Below are 12608 nucleotides of genomic sequence, written 5' to 3' on the forward strand. Positions count from 1 at the left end.
CATGGGGCCCGCAAGGCTAACCCCCGCTCTAGCGGCGAAAATGGCCTTAAAACGATCATTCATATATACAGGTCACATGGTACGGACGTCATCTTGGGAAAAAGTTACACCTCTATATCTCCCAAACCACTCAATGGAAAAAAAAATAAACATGGCTCATCGTCAAGTACTCCCTATGGGGAATAAGATATGTTCATGATGATGTCATAAGTGTCTTCATTATGATGTCATAATTCGACAAGTACAACGCTTGATCTGATCAGTACGGAAAAAAAATTCCTCTGCAAGAGTTAGTCCGATGGACACGAAATTTCAGAATATGAGTGGCTCCTCTTGTAGAATTTTTAAAATTGACAATTATGACATCATAGGTCACATGGTACAGGGGCCATCTTGGAAAAAAATCCAAAAAAGTTGCACCTCTATATCTCCGAAACCGCTACATGGAAAAAATTGAAACATGGCTCACTGTCAAGTACTCCCCGTGGGGAATAACACATGTTGATGATGATGTCATTGATGCCTTCATTATGACATCATAATTGGACAAGTACAACACTTGATATGATCAGTATTAAAAAAAAAAAAATTCCTCTACAACTGTTAGTCTGATGGACACCAGATTTTCAGAATATGAGCGACTCCTCCTGTAGAATATTGCAATGATAATTATGACATCATAGGTCATTTAGTACAGGTGCCATCTTGGAAAAACTTCGTATCTCTATATCTCTGAAGCCACTCAATGGAAAAAATTGAGACCTGGCTCATTGTTGACTACTCCGCATGGGGAATCAGATATGTTAATGATGATGTCATCGGTGCGTTCGTTATGACGTCATAATTCGACAAGTACAACACCTATCCGATCATTATGAATTTTTTTTCTCACCAACTGTTGGTCTGATGGACACGAAATTTTCACCATAGGAGCGCCTCCTCCTGTATAATATTTTAATGATAATGATGACGTCTTAGGTCATGTGGTACAGGTGCCATCTTGGAAAAACCGAAAAAGTTGCACCTCTATATCTCCAAAACCACTGTTGTTAATGATGACGTCATTGGTACCGTAATTATGACGTCATAATTCGACAGGGGCAATGCTTAGTCTGATCAGTTTGAAATTTATTGAGCGTTATCTATGCAACAATTATATGAGACAATATAAATTTATGATGTCATCGCTCACGTGGACTGGCAGCCATATTGAATCAAAGAAAAAAAACAAAACGTTAAAAAACAGAAGAGTTGGCTCGCACCAAGTTGACTGTGCAGGGTAATTATTCTGTGAATACCATCAAGTTTAACAATGTGTTTGGTAAATATCAAGTTTCTCACTATTTTGTTCCGTTTCTTAAACCGAAATAATGGCAGCATGTTAACAAGAATGCGGTCGTGCCAGAAAGGTGCAGTGAATAAGACATCCAAATTCTTGTTCAATCTTATTAATCTGGCACCCCTGCCTCACACCTTGCTCAGCTTGACGCCGTGGAAAACAAGGCCTTCAAGATCATTATAATCTCCCGCAATGAAGCTGAGTCTATGGGCCTATCACTTTCCCATTGGAGACGGGTCAGTGGTCTCTTTGTCTTCTATCGCCTCCTATCTAGTTTTTCACCTTCTGTTCTTTCCATGATTTGTCCTCATTGGGTTTCTGCAAGGCTCACACAGTCCGCCAGCAACTTCGGCTGAAACTCCCAAAATCTGGGGTCACTGCTCTCCTCCACTCATTCGTTCCTCTTTTCTGCAGCCAGCCACTTCCACATTCCCTTCAATCTCATTCTTCCATCCAGGTCTTCAAGGCAGCTGCTCACCACCACCTCAGATTACCCCCCCCCCCCACCCCACCATCCAAAACCATGATATTTATACCGTCGTCAACCTCCCACTCCCCTCACACCCCCACTCCACCTACCTTCCCAAGACCACCTTTCCTGAAAGTTTTCTTCTCCATCCATGTAATTCTGTCCACACCATGCATGCTCCCATACTCCTCTTTCCTCCCCAATTCCCCTATTAGTCCAAATTTCCCTCTATTTTGTCCTACCCTGCTGTTGGTGTTTACCCCCTCTTTCTACTGTTTCTTTGTTCTGTTGCATCCCAATCCATTCTTTGTTCCAGCATAGAGCTCATCCACAACCCTTGACCTCACATACAAGAAAAAAAATTTGTGATGCAGAAAAAAAGGATGCACATGAATGGAACACGACATGTTAACAATTCTTCCAAACACTGGTCTGCACTTGCGCAGAGCTCAGCGATTTCATGGAGGAAAACAGATATGCATGATGGATCGTGTTCAGGCAGCAGGCAATACCTGGATCCTCATTGTCACTGAAGATATGGAGAAAGGAAAGATGGCGGAAAAAAATTGTGTTTCACATCCTCATGGAGAAGTGGAAGCTGAATTGGCCTGCTCTGCATCAAAAGCATCTGCAGCGTTTTCGCTGGAAAATGAGACTTTCTTGTATTATTGCTGGAGCCAGAACCAGTGTTATTAAGCAGAGTGAAAAGGGTCGGATTCTCCGCATCCCATAAAGACAGGCCAAACAGCCGCCAACAAAGTGAGCATCATTTCAGCGGTTTTCCTTTTAGTCTTCACAATATTTTTAGACCAGCGGCAAGAAGCTCTAAAAATGGACATACCTCTGCCTATGGGGAATAAGATATGTTCATGATGATGTCATCAGTGTCTTCATTACAACTGATTACCTGCACCCGTGGCACGTGGAAAGTGGTATAACAAGTGGAAAGTGGTATCAAATTGAAGCTTAGGCTCTCTAGTTTCCAGAAATGATGTACTTTGCAAAATAGCTGCACAGCATGTTCCTTTTATCACTTTTCTGCCCTAAACTAACCTGAAAATAGTACCTCCATGAACCTTCAAATTGTTTTATTCTAGTGAGGAGAAATCACAATTAAGCCACATATACTGCTGTTTTCCTGTCGAAAAATCTATGTAGAAGTATTCTGTGGCTGTTTAGGGGCTGCATTTTTATCAGGGGGTTGGCCATACCCCAAAAATTACATTTTGGCCCTTTTCAGATTTTTTTGTCAGTTTCCTTGCTGATTAGCTGTTAAAGGGTATACCAATGTGGATGTTGACTTCAAATTGTGTCGCTGTTGTCTACTTTCTAGAAAAATAAGACTTGGAATAAAGTTGTAACAATTACCATGACTTGAACCTTTTCTTTCCAAAATAACAAAACACTGCGGTTACACACATTTCATCATTTTGTGACTTATTAAAATCGATTGTCTCATTATACAACTTTGGCTTGCATTTCTGTTTTTATGTACTTTGATGATGCATTTCTCCTGTTATGTAGTTGTGCTGGGTATTATATTGTATTTCATCATCTTTTTAGGTGCTGAAACAATAATGGAAGAAGAATATGAATCTCCAAAGAAGAGAATTAAAGCAAGCAATTGTGTCACATGTAACCATCCACTTACTGAAAAAAAGCCACCAAGGACCCAAAATAAAATGGTATCCGCACGCTCTTAGATGCTGCACAAGTCCGGCAATATGCCGTTCATGAAAGACTAGTCGAGAGTGAGACGAGATGACCCTAGTCGAGATGACATCTTCGCAGGTAATGTTAAAATAGCATTTCATAGAATCTGCAGATCATCGTACACAGCGAAACTCAATGTGTAATTTGCTTCCAGTAGACGAGAATCTGAGCCTTCACCATCAACAAGCCAGAATCAAGATCCAGATTCACGCAAGAGACTTCTTCGAGCTGACACTTCAAACTTCAATATCAGGAGTCAGTGTTTTGTTTGCGGCAAGTCCTACAGACACATTGAAAAGTTAACGCCGATTTCAACTGGTACAGGAAAGTCAACACGTGAAAATTTGCTTCGGGCAGCCGCAGAAAGACTTGATGAAAAGATGGCACTCAGGATGTTAGCACATCCTGATCTGTTCGCATTTAATGCAAAATATCATCATTCCTGCTATGGTGGGTATATCAGTAGACGCAACATTCAAGCAGCAAGGACAAGCATTAAACGTGAAAAGTCAGAGGACCCAGTGGAAAAAGGATTCAAGATATTCTGTGAAGAACTTGAGGTTTCCATATTTTCTGGTATGAAACCGGTAATATATCTATCCGAGTTGAACTCCAGGTTTGTTGAGATTTTGCACACTATAGGTGTTCCTGACCCAGATTCATATAAATCATGGAAACTGAAAGACAAGTTGAAGGGACAGTTTGGAGATAGGTTGATTTTCATATCACAGTCTGGCAAATCTGACCTGGATTATTCCAAGGAACTTTCATTAGGTGATGCCCTGAATAGAGTAAATAACCTGCAGCTCAAGAAGTCTGACGATAGTAATCTTGAATTTGCTGGTTATGAATGTGATCTTAGTGATTCAATGAAACTACACCCAGCTGCAGGTGTGGTGCGCAGGAATATAGCTAATGTATCATTCATCTCAGATTTCTATCCCTCCAGTGGGGAAATACAAATGGAGAAATGTGTCCCATTTGTCCCTGCGCCATTGATTGAGTTCGTTACTTGGTGTACCTCACAGACAGCATTTGGAAATGCCATGTGCTTTACTGATGGATGTGCCAAAGATAATCTTTTAAAAGCATTAGCAATCTGTCACAACATCATTGGTCTGAGTCATAACATTGCCACCCACATCAGCTTTGGTCTAGGTATCCAAATACACCACAAATTCTGAAGTCGGCAACTTATTGAGGCACTCCATGAACTGGGCTATTCCATTCCCTATGATGAGGTTAGACGTTTCTGACATCAGTGGCAGAGGAAGACCAACACCATGAGGGCACGTACATTCTTCGATGTATTGTCAAGTAGAAAAAAGATGACATCAACTCCATTGTAGATGTTGCAATCGATAATTTTGACCAGAACGAAGAAACACTTGACAGAATATCTACCAGCCACTCCATGGCAGCTGTGCTATCTATATATATAAAACACAGTTTGTGTGTGTGTGTGTAATGTTACCGATAGACTCCGAAACGGAGAGGCTCACGTGCTTGATATTTGGCATAGACATGGCCATTGAGCCTGGGACGAACATGGCCGAAACAATATTTGACGAGATCCATATTTTTATTCATATTTACCTCAGCGCATTTCAGCGAAGTACCCGCTAATCTCAGCCAGTGCGAGCAGCTCGCTGATTCACTCAGAGCGATCACGTGATGTTCCATCCCGTCACACGTCACACGTTTGCACGTAATTCAGGGCGAAAAGCCATTGCGTTTTTTCACCTTTATGCGACCGTGTTTTGTGCGATATGAATTAAATTTTAATTCATATTCCGTGTTTACGAATTCGAATACGAAGGATTTCCCCTTTCGATTTCGAATACGAATCGAATACGAGCTTGAGTCGAGAGGGTGAATGTACGGGTTGGGAATGTGCGGGTCTCCCTTCCCCCGCCCGGCAACGCCGGTACTGGAGGACATGGGTCACAGGATCGGTGAGTCTCCAAAAGGCAAAATCCGCTTCGTGCTCTTTCGAAGATGCAGGACGATGTCGCGATTGTTGTGCTGCTCTCCGACCATGAGAACTGCAACGTCATTGTTGACTGCCCCTCCCCCGTCCGTCCTCCCCCTCCCTTCCCCTCCACCCTACCCCTTCTCCCCTCCCCCATCCCCCTCCCTCCACCTCCCCCCCTGCCCCCCTCCCCCTCCCATCCCTCACCCTCACCCCTCCCATCCCTCACCCTCCCCCTCGCCCCTCCCCCTCCCATCCCTCCCCCTACCATCCCTCACCCTCACCCTCCCCCTCCCCATCCCCCCTCTTCTCCCCTCTCCCCCTCCCCCTCTTCTCCACCTCCCCCTCTTCTCCCCTCCTCCCCTCTTCTCCCCTCCCCTCCCCTCCCCCCTCCCCTCCCCTCCCCGCCCGGCAATGCCGGGTACTTCTGCTAGTACCAAATAACTTTGCCCAGTGACATAATGCCTGGCTTCCCTAGGTCACAGAAAAAGGCACTGGATACTTGTCAGTATTTGGAGGACTCGTTCTCAATCTTCAACAAACCGCATAAACGACCTGAACCTAAGTGTGGTGCAGAAGACTCCATCTTCACTGTATAGGAAGTTAATTCCCACAGGCAGGCAGAGGTGCGTGATTTGGTATGGAAAATCTGCAGCAATATTGATGGTGTGACCTCACTACCAGCATGGTCAGGGTTCAATGCAATGGTATCGCAGTCAGAAATCCCTTTTGCCATTGTGAGATACCTTCCTTTCATCAGCGCTCCACCATCGGACTTCTCAACTGTGTACACTGTCATATTACAATTGATTTATATTGCTAAATCCCTGGGCCAGCCTCATATTCTGGTGACTGCCGACCTTGCCATCTACAGTAAGGCACAGCAGATAATCTGGACGAAGCCTGAATTACACGACAGTGTAACAATGAGGCTGGGGGGAATGCATCTCATAAAGAGCTTCCTCGGTAGCATTGGAAAGCTTTATGGGGATGGTGGCTTCGTTGATATCCAAACTTCATCCGGTGTCTATGCCACTGCTACAGCTCAGCTGATGTTGCAAAGTAAGCATTATGCAAGAGGCATTCATGGGGTGAAGGTGGCCCATGAAGCAATGATGCACCTACTTTTATCTGCAGCAGAATCCCATGCCAACAAAAATGGTCTGCCTTGGATTGATGATGAAGTCCACATGCTTGCCAATAACCTCCAAACCAGTATCCAAGCGAACAACCAATCTCGATGTTCTGCAATTTGTCAGCTACTGGAGAGCAAGATCTCACATTTGATACATACACTCAGACAGTTTTAGTCATTTGGAAAGGGACATTCTGGAACTTTCAAGTATTGAACCAGTTTTCTGGAGGCAGGGGACTTGCTACTTGGGCTTCTCAGGGCAGACAAAGAAGCAGACTTCCAACCTCACCTTGATTCAGTGATGGAGACAGTTCCTTACTTCCATTTGGCTGGGCAAACAAACAATGCCAGATACACACCAGTGTATGTTTCAGAGATGAGACAAATGGAGACCAAGCAACCTGAGATGCACCAGTTTTTAGTGAGAGGAGGTTTCGTTGTGCGCCGATCCAACAAGACAAAGTTCAATTGTGTCCCAACTGACCAAGCCCTGGAGAAGACCATCAACAGTGAGGCAAAGGGTACTGGTGGTGTAATCGGCTTCACCCTGAGGAAGGCTGCTCTGTTGAGTTGGCCACAAACACGTCATGTGTCCGGAGAGTACGTAGAGACCTTCCGGCAACTCTTTGAAAACACGTCAGAAGGGAATGTACATGAGGAGCTTAGCCTATCAAGGATCTCAAGGAACAAGTCAGATGTGACCACCATAAAAGCTTACATCATGATCCACTGCACCAGAACCCCTTCGATTTTGACAGCATCCCTAAGGAGCTAATCAACATTACCAATGGGCAGATTGCGACCAAAGCTGATGAGGAATCAAAGACATCCATTCCAGAAAGAGGAAAGACCATCGTCGACAACGTCATCACTGAACGGCTAATGGATGGAGAAGCCAAGAGCTTTTGGGATACTATTCCCAAAGCTACGGTGACCTTTGCGAGCATGAAGAAGGTATTGACTTTTGACAAGGAGAGGAAAATAGTCCTTGATCCGGAGGAACTATTCCGTCACTTACTATCAGTTGCATAACATCGAGACATTGATATGAGGATGGGTTTGTCATTTGAGTTGACCCCATTTCCATCTGCACTGCTCCATGATGATGGAACCATGAGAAAAGCCACACAATCAGATCTAGCACACAAGCTGGAGGAAAACGTTCCCCAAGAAGCTGAACTGAAATCCAAGGGTCACACCCCAACATCATACATCATTGATGGCATGAGCTTTGTCCAAGGAGTGAATGAATCACAATTAAAAACCTTTGATGACCTGGGAGAAATAGTAGTCAAAACGTTGACCACACTGTACAGAAATCCTGACCTTGATATTGAGATACTAGTGTTGGTGTTTGACCGTTATGACGTGAGTTGAAGTATCAAAGGCAAAGAACGTCAGCGACGTGGAGACATAGGTGCTGATGGTCCCTCTCACAGTATCATGGGAAACAGACAAGTTCCCAACTACAGGTGGGTTCTCAAGTCAGGACAGAACAAAGCAGCCCTCATTCACCTTTAGAGCAAGTACATAGAGGAAAAAGCCCCAGAGAGAATTCCTCAAGAAAGGAAACTTGTCATTGCTGGAGGTAATCTCAATCGAGAAGTTGTGAGAGAGATAACTGATCAGGGAACCAGAGATTTGGAGGAGCTTTTCTCAACCCATGATGAGGCAGATACCAGGATGATCTTGCATGCCACACATTTGTCATCCTTTCCCTGTACCATTGTCAGATGCGATGATACTGATGTCCTAGTTATTTTGCTGTACTACCAAGGTAGAGGGGAATTAAGCAATGATGTACGTATACATGCACTCTGGTCACTCAGAAAAGTTTGTCACCCGGGAGCGGTCATTCCAGTGTCAAAAATTGCTGAGGCAATTGGGAAGCAGCAGTGTTACATCCTACCAGCTGCACATCCCATTACAGGCTGTGACTAAACCAGTGGTTTCTTCAAACTCGGGAAGTGCACTATCTACATCATCCTCCAAAAACACCAGGATACTCTGATGAGATTGACAGAATTTCACTGTCCAGATAAGGAGGCTGGGTTTGCTGCTGCTAGAGAGTTCCTCCTCTTGATGTATGGGAAAGGTATCAAAGGTAAATCATGTGATACCCTGGATGAACTGCGCTTTAGGATGGCAACCTCGACTGACAAACGCATGTCATCCCTTTCACCCACTGATGATGCTTCATGAAACATGCTCTGAGAGCCTAGTTCCAGACTATGATCTGGTGCAGTAGTCACATTGCAACACCCAGGACAAGGGATCCCACTGAGTATGGTTGGGTCAAGTATGATGAAGACTTGCAGTGTGTGAGAAGTCTGAAGGAGTCAGCCCCAGGGGAACTACCTGACTTGACCCACCTATACTGTAAGGATACAGACTGCACTGTTGCTAGAAAATGCCCTTGTGTCTTGGCTGGCCTGAAATGCATAGAAATATGCAACTGAAACAACTGCCGAAACACTGTCATATTGCAAGATGATGAGGATGAGGATGAAGACTAAAATTACGTTTTGGTAATCGAGCTCGCCACATTCAGGGGATGATGCTATCTCCCCGCAGCTCTGAAAACACCCACAGAGACCCCCATAGACCCAGCACAACTACATAATAGGAGAAATGCATCATCAAAGTACATAAAACACAGAAACGCAAGCCAAAATTGTGAAATGAGACAATCGATTTTAATAAGTCAAAAAATGATGAAATGTGTGCAATCGTGGTGTTTTGTTATTTCGGAAAGAAAAGGTTACAGGCATGGTAATTGTTACAACTTTGTTCCAAGCCTTATTTTTTCTAGGAAGTAGACAACAGCGACACAATTTGAAGTCAACATCCACATTGTTATACCCTTTAACAGCTAATCAGCAAGGAAACTCTGACAAAAAAATCTGAAAAAAGGGCCAAAATGCAATTTTTGGGGGATAGCCGATTCCCTGATAATAAATGCAGCCCCAAAACAGTCACAGAATACTTCTACATAGTATTTTCGACAGGAAAGCAGCAGTATATGTGGCTAAATTGTGATTTCTTCTCACTAGAATCAAACAATTTGAAGGTTCGTGGAGGTACTATTTTCCGGTGAGTTTAGGGCAGAAAAGTGATAAAAGGAACATGTTGTGCAGCTATTTTGCAAAGTACATCATTTCTGGAAACTCGAGAGCCCAAGCTTCAATTTGACACCACTTTCAACTTGTTATACCTCCGGTAGGGGTATGTCCATTTTTAGAGCACTTTTCTGCTCCCTGCCACTGGTCTATTTCTTTTACAATCTTTTCTGAATTTGGCCAAAGTAGGTAGTTCCACAAGTTGCAGCAACATATGGAGACTACTATTATATGGTTCTGTGCAATGATCTGAGACTTGCAGTGCACAGAAAGCATCTCGGTCTTCAAAAAAAACCCACCATCCTCATCCTCCATGACTATGCTGCTCGGCATGCCGAATGCAATGTCTGTGACCTTTGAGAGACCTGGGAGGGGGAAGTTTTGCCTTAACCAACATATTTACCAGATCCAACTCGATGCAACCGATGTCAAAATTCGTCAAAATCAATAATGAGCATAGGGTAAGACGTCTTGCATCTGCCAAAGACGTTAACACAGCTACATCCAGGGTTAAGGATAGGAAACCTTCTGTGCTGGGATCAAAGAGTTAGTTGTGTGCTGGTCAAAGTGGGAAGCTAAGACATAATCCAGGCCAGACAAACTACCAATAACCCACAGAACCTAGTTGATGGTTATATCTGCTTTCTTGACTTTGTTCCATCATCTCTATGGCTACGCATCTCTCCCTGATGCTATCTATGCTTTTCTATCTATCCCTGATGCTTTTCTTGATTCTTGTCTTTTTGCAATTGTTGTTTTCATGTATTGTTATGCATTATGTTTTCCACTCTGTCAAAGCGCCTTTGGGCTTCTGGAAAAGCGCTATACAAAATAAATGAATTATTATTATTATTATTATTATCTATGATCTCGTATCTACTCTTTCACTCTGTGTTTGAAGAAGCTGTTACTAGTTATTTAATTATCTAGTTATGTCTAGTCGTTTCTGATTTCTGGTGACATTCATGATCAGATTTCTCCAAACATCCCCATCCTGCACTGCTTCCCAAAGTTCTGGCAGAGACAACTTGGTTGCAGCCTTTACCCCATCCATCCAGCACATATAAGGTCCGCATCTTCCTCTTCTTCCCTCAACCATACCCAGCATGGTTGATTTCTCCAGACTTTCGTTTTCTGCACGTATGATGTTTCCAAAGTATGACAGTTTCTATTTCAGCATCAGCACAACTTATGTACATGATGGTCCAGTTTATTCAAGCACTGATTTATTTGTTCTTCTTGCAGTCTATGGAATTTTTTAACATTCGTCTCGAACACCACAATCCAAGAATGTCAATCTTCTTCCTTTCTTTCTTTTTCACTATCCACAACTCACATCCATACATTGCAACTGGAAATATCAGATCATTCACCAACCTCCTCTTGGTTTGTATCGTCACCTCTTTGCATTTCCAGATCTTCGTCAACCCTGACATTGTTGTTCTCCCCAATGCTAACCGTTTATCAATTTCTCTTTCACATTCTCCACTCACTTCAATCTCAGAACCAAGGAAGATGAAACTTTCCACTTTAGGCACATGATCTGTTTTAGGTTTAAATAAAGACCAGCATTTTCTCTTTCCTCTCTTCATAGTCTGCAGCAGCTTCATCAAGTCGTCTTTACTTTCTGCCAACAGAGTGGTACCATCAGCATACCTTAGATTGTTATACATCTTCCTTCAATCCGGACTCCAGAATCTATGTTTGATTTCCTCATGATGTGCTCACAATATGGATTGAATCAGTCAGGGGAGTGAATGCACCACAAATCTTCAGTACTTCTCCTCTCCATCTCTTTCTTTATGACATCAAACTTCCCCTTATTCATTGACCTTACATTCCATGTTCGATTTTGTGAACCTTTGAGAACCTCAGAGTTTGACTTTCATTTCTGGCGACCTCAGTGAATGGATTTTTTTGCGGGTTTGATCCAGTCCCGCCATAACAGCTAGTCTTACTCATCAAAACACTTTGCATTGCCCTCATCATTCGGCATGGTAGCTTTATCTCTAAGATTTCTGATCAAGATTGTCTTCTTGGCCTGTATACAAGTCGTTTGCCATTACCTTCTTCCGGGCAATGTCTATACTAGACGGCTGATCCTACCCATTGTTCTTCAAAAGAGAATCATCTGCCTAGCATCATGTACGCCATTAAGATTACTGGCAATATTTGTCAGCTGCCTGCATGGAAATCCACAACCTTCTCCTCTAGCTTCAAGTAACCCTGATCAGAATATAGTAAATCTTGCCCAAGGGTGGCCCATGGGTTACCGAATGCAAAGGCAAAGTCCTTCAAAAATGATTGCTGTCTTTATCCCATGAAACCCATAGCCTTTGGTTTAAAAACCCGAACCACAATGCAGCAGCGAATTTGGATTCAGAATTTCCTTCTTCTCGATGAGTTGCCTGCCAAGGCTGAATGAATGAATGATCGTTTTAAGGCAATTTTCCCCGCTAGAGCGGGGATTAGCCTTGCGGGCCCCATGACAATCATGGTTCCCTGTTTGAGGCAATGTTTTTATGGTCGGATGCCCTTCCTGACGCCAGCCCTTGGTCACGCTCTTACGATGCGCAGGCATACGGTGTACCTATTCTAAATCGGGGTACACACCGTGATCATTCATCCCAGCAAGCTGGTACTCAATTTGCCGACCTCGGAAGGATGACAAGCTGAGTCCCCTGGCGTTAATTCAGCGATCAACCGGGATTCAAACCCAGGATCCTAGGATCCCAAGCCGGCACCCTGACCGCTAAGCCAACACCAGGCCTATAGGCTAATGAGCGTAATCTCCCCAGAGCAGTTGTTTACATACATCGTTTACATTTCAGGTTTCATACCAAAGAAAACTTAAAACTAGT

At 43.5% G+C, this 12608-nt stretch overlaps 1 protein-coding gene across 5 annotated transcripts in view; it reads right to left on the bottom strand.

Annotated features, from left to right (window-relative positions):
- The window catches only part of LOC137425531 (uncharacterized), a 578290-nt gene that overhangs the window by 27215 nt on the left and 538467 nt on the right, over nucleotides 1-12608 (bottom strand). The gene's annotated exons all lie outside the window — the stretch shown is intronic.

This window comes from Myxine glutinosa, chromosome 1, assembly GCF_964187855.1.
Source record: "Myxine glutinosa chromosome 1, kmMyxGlut1.1, whole genome shotgun sequence".
In the NCBI taxonomy this organism is placed as follows: Eukaryota; Metazoa; Chordata; class Myxini; order Myxiniformes; family Myxinidae; genus Myxine; species Myxine glutinosa.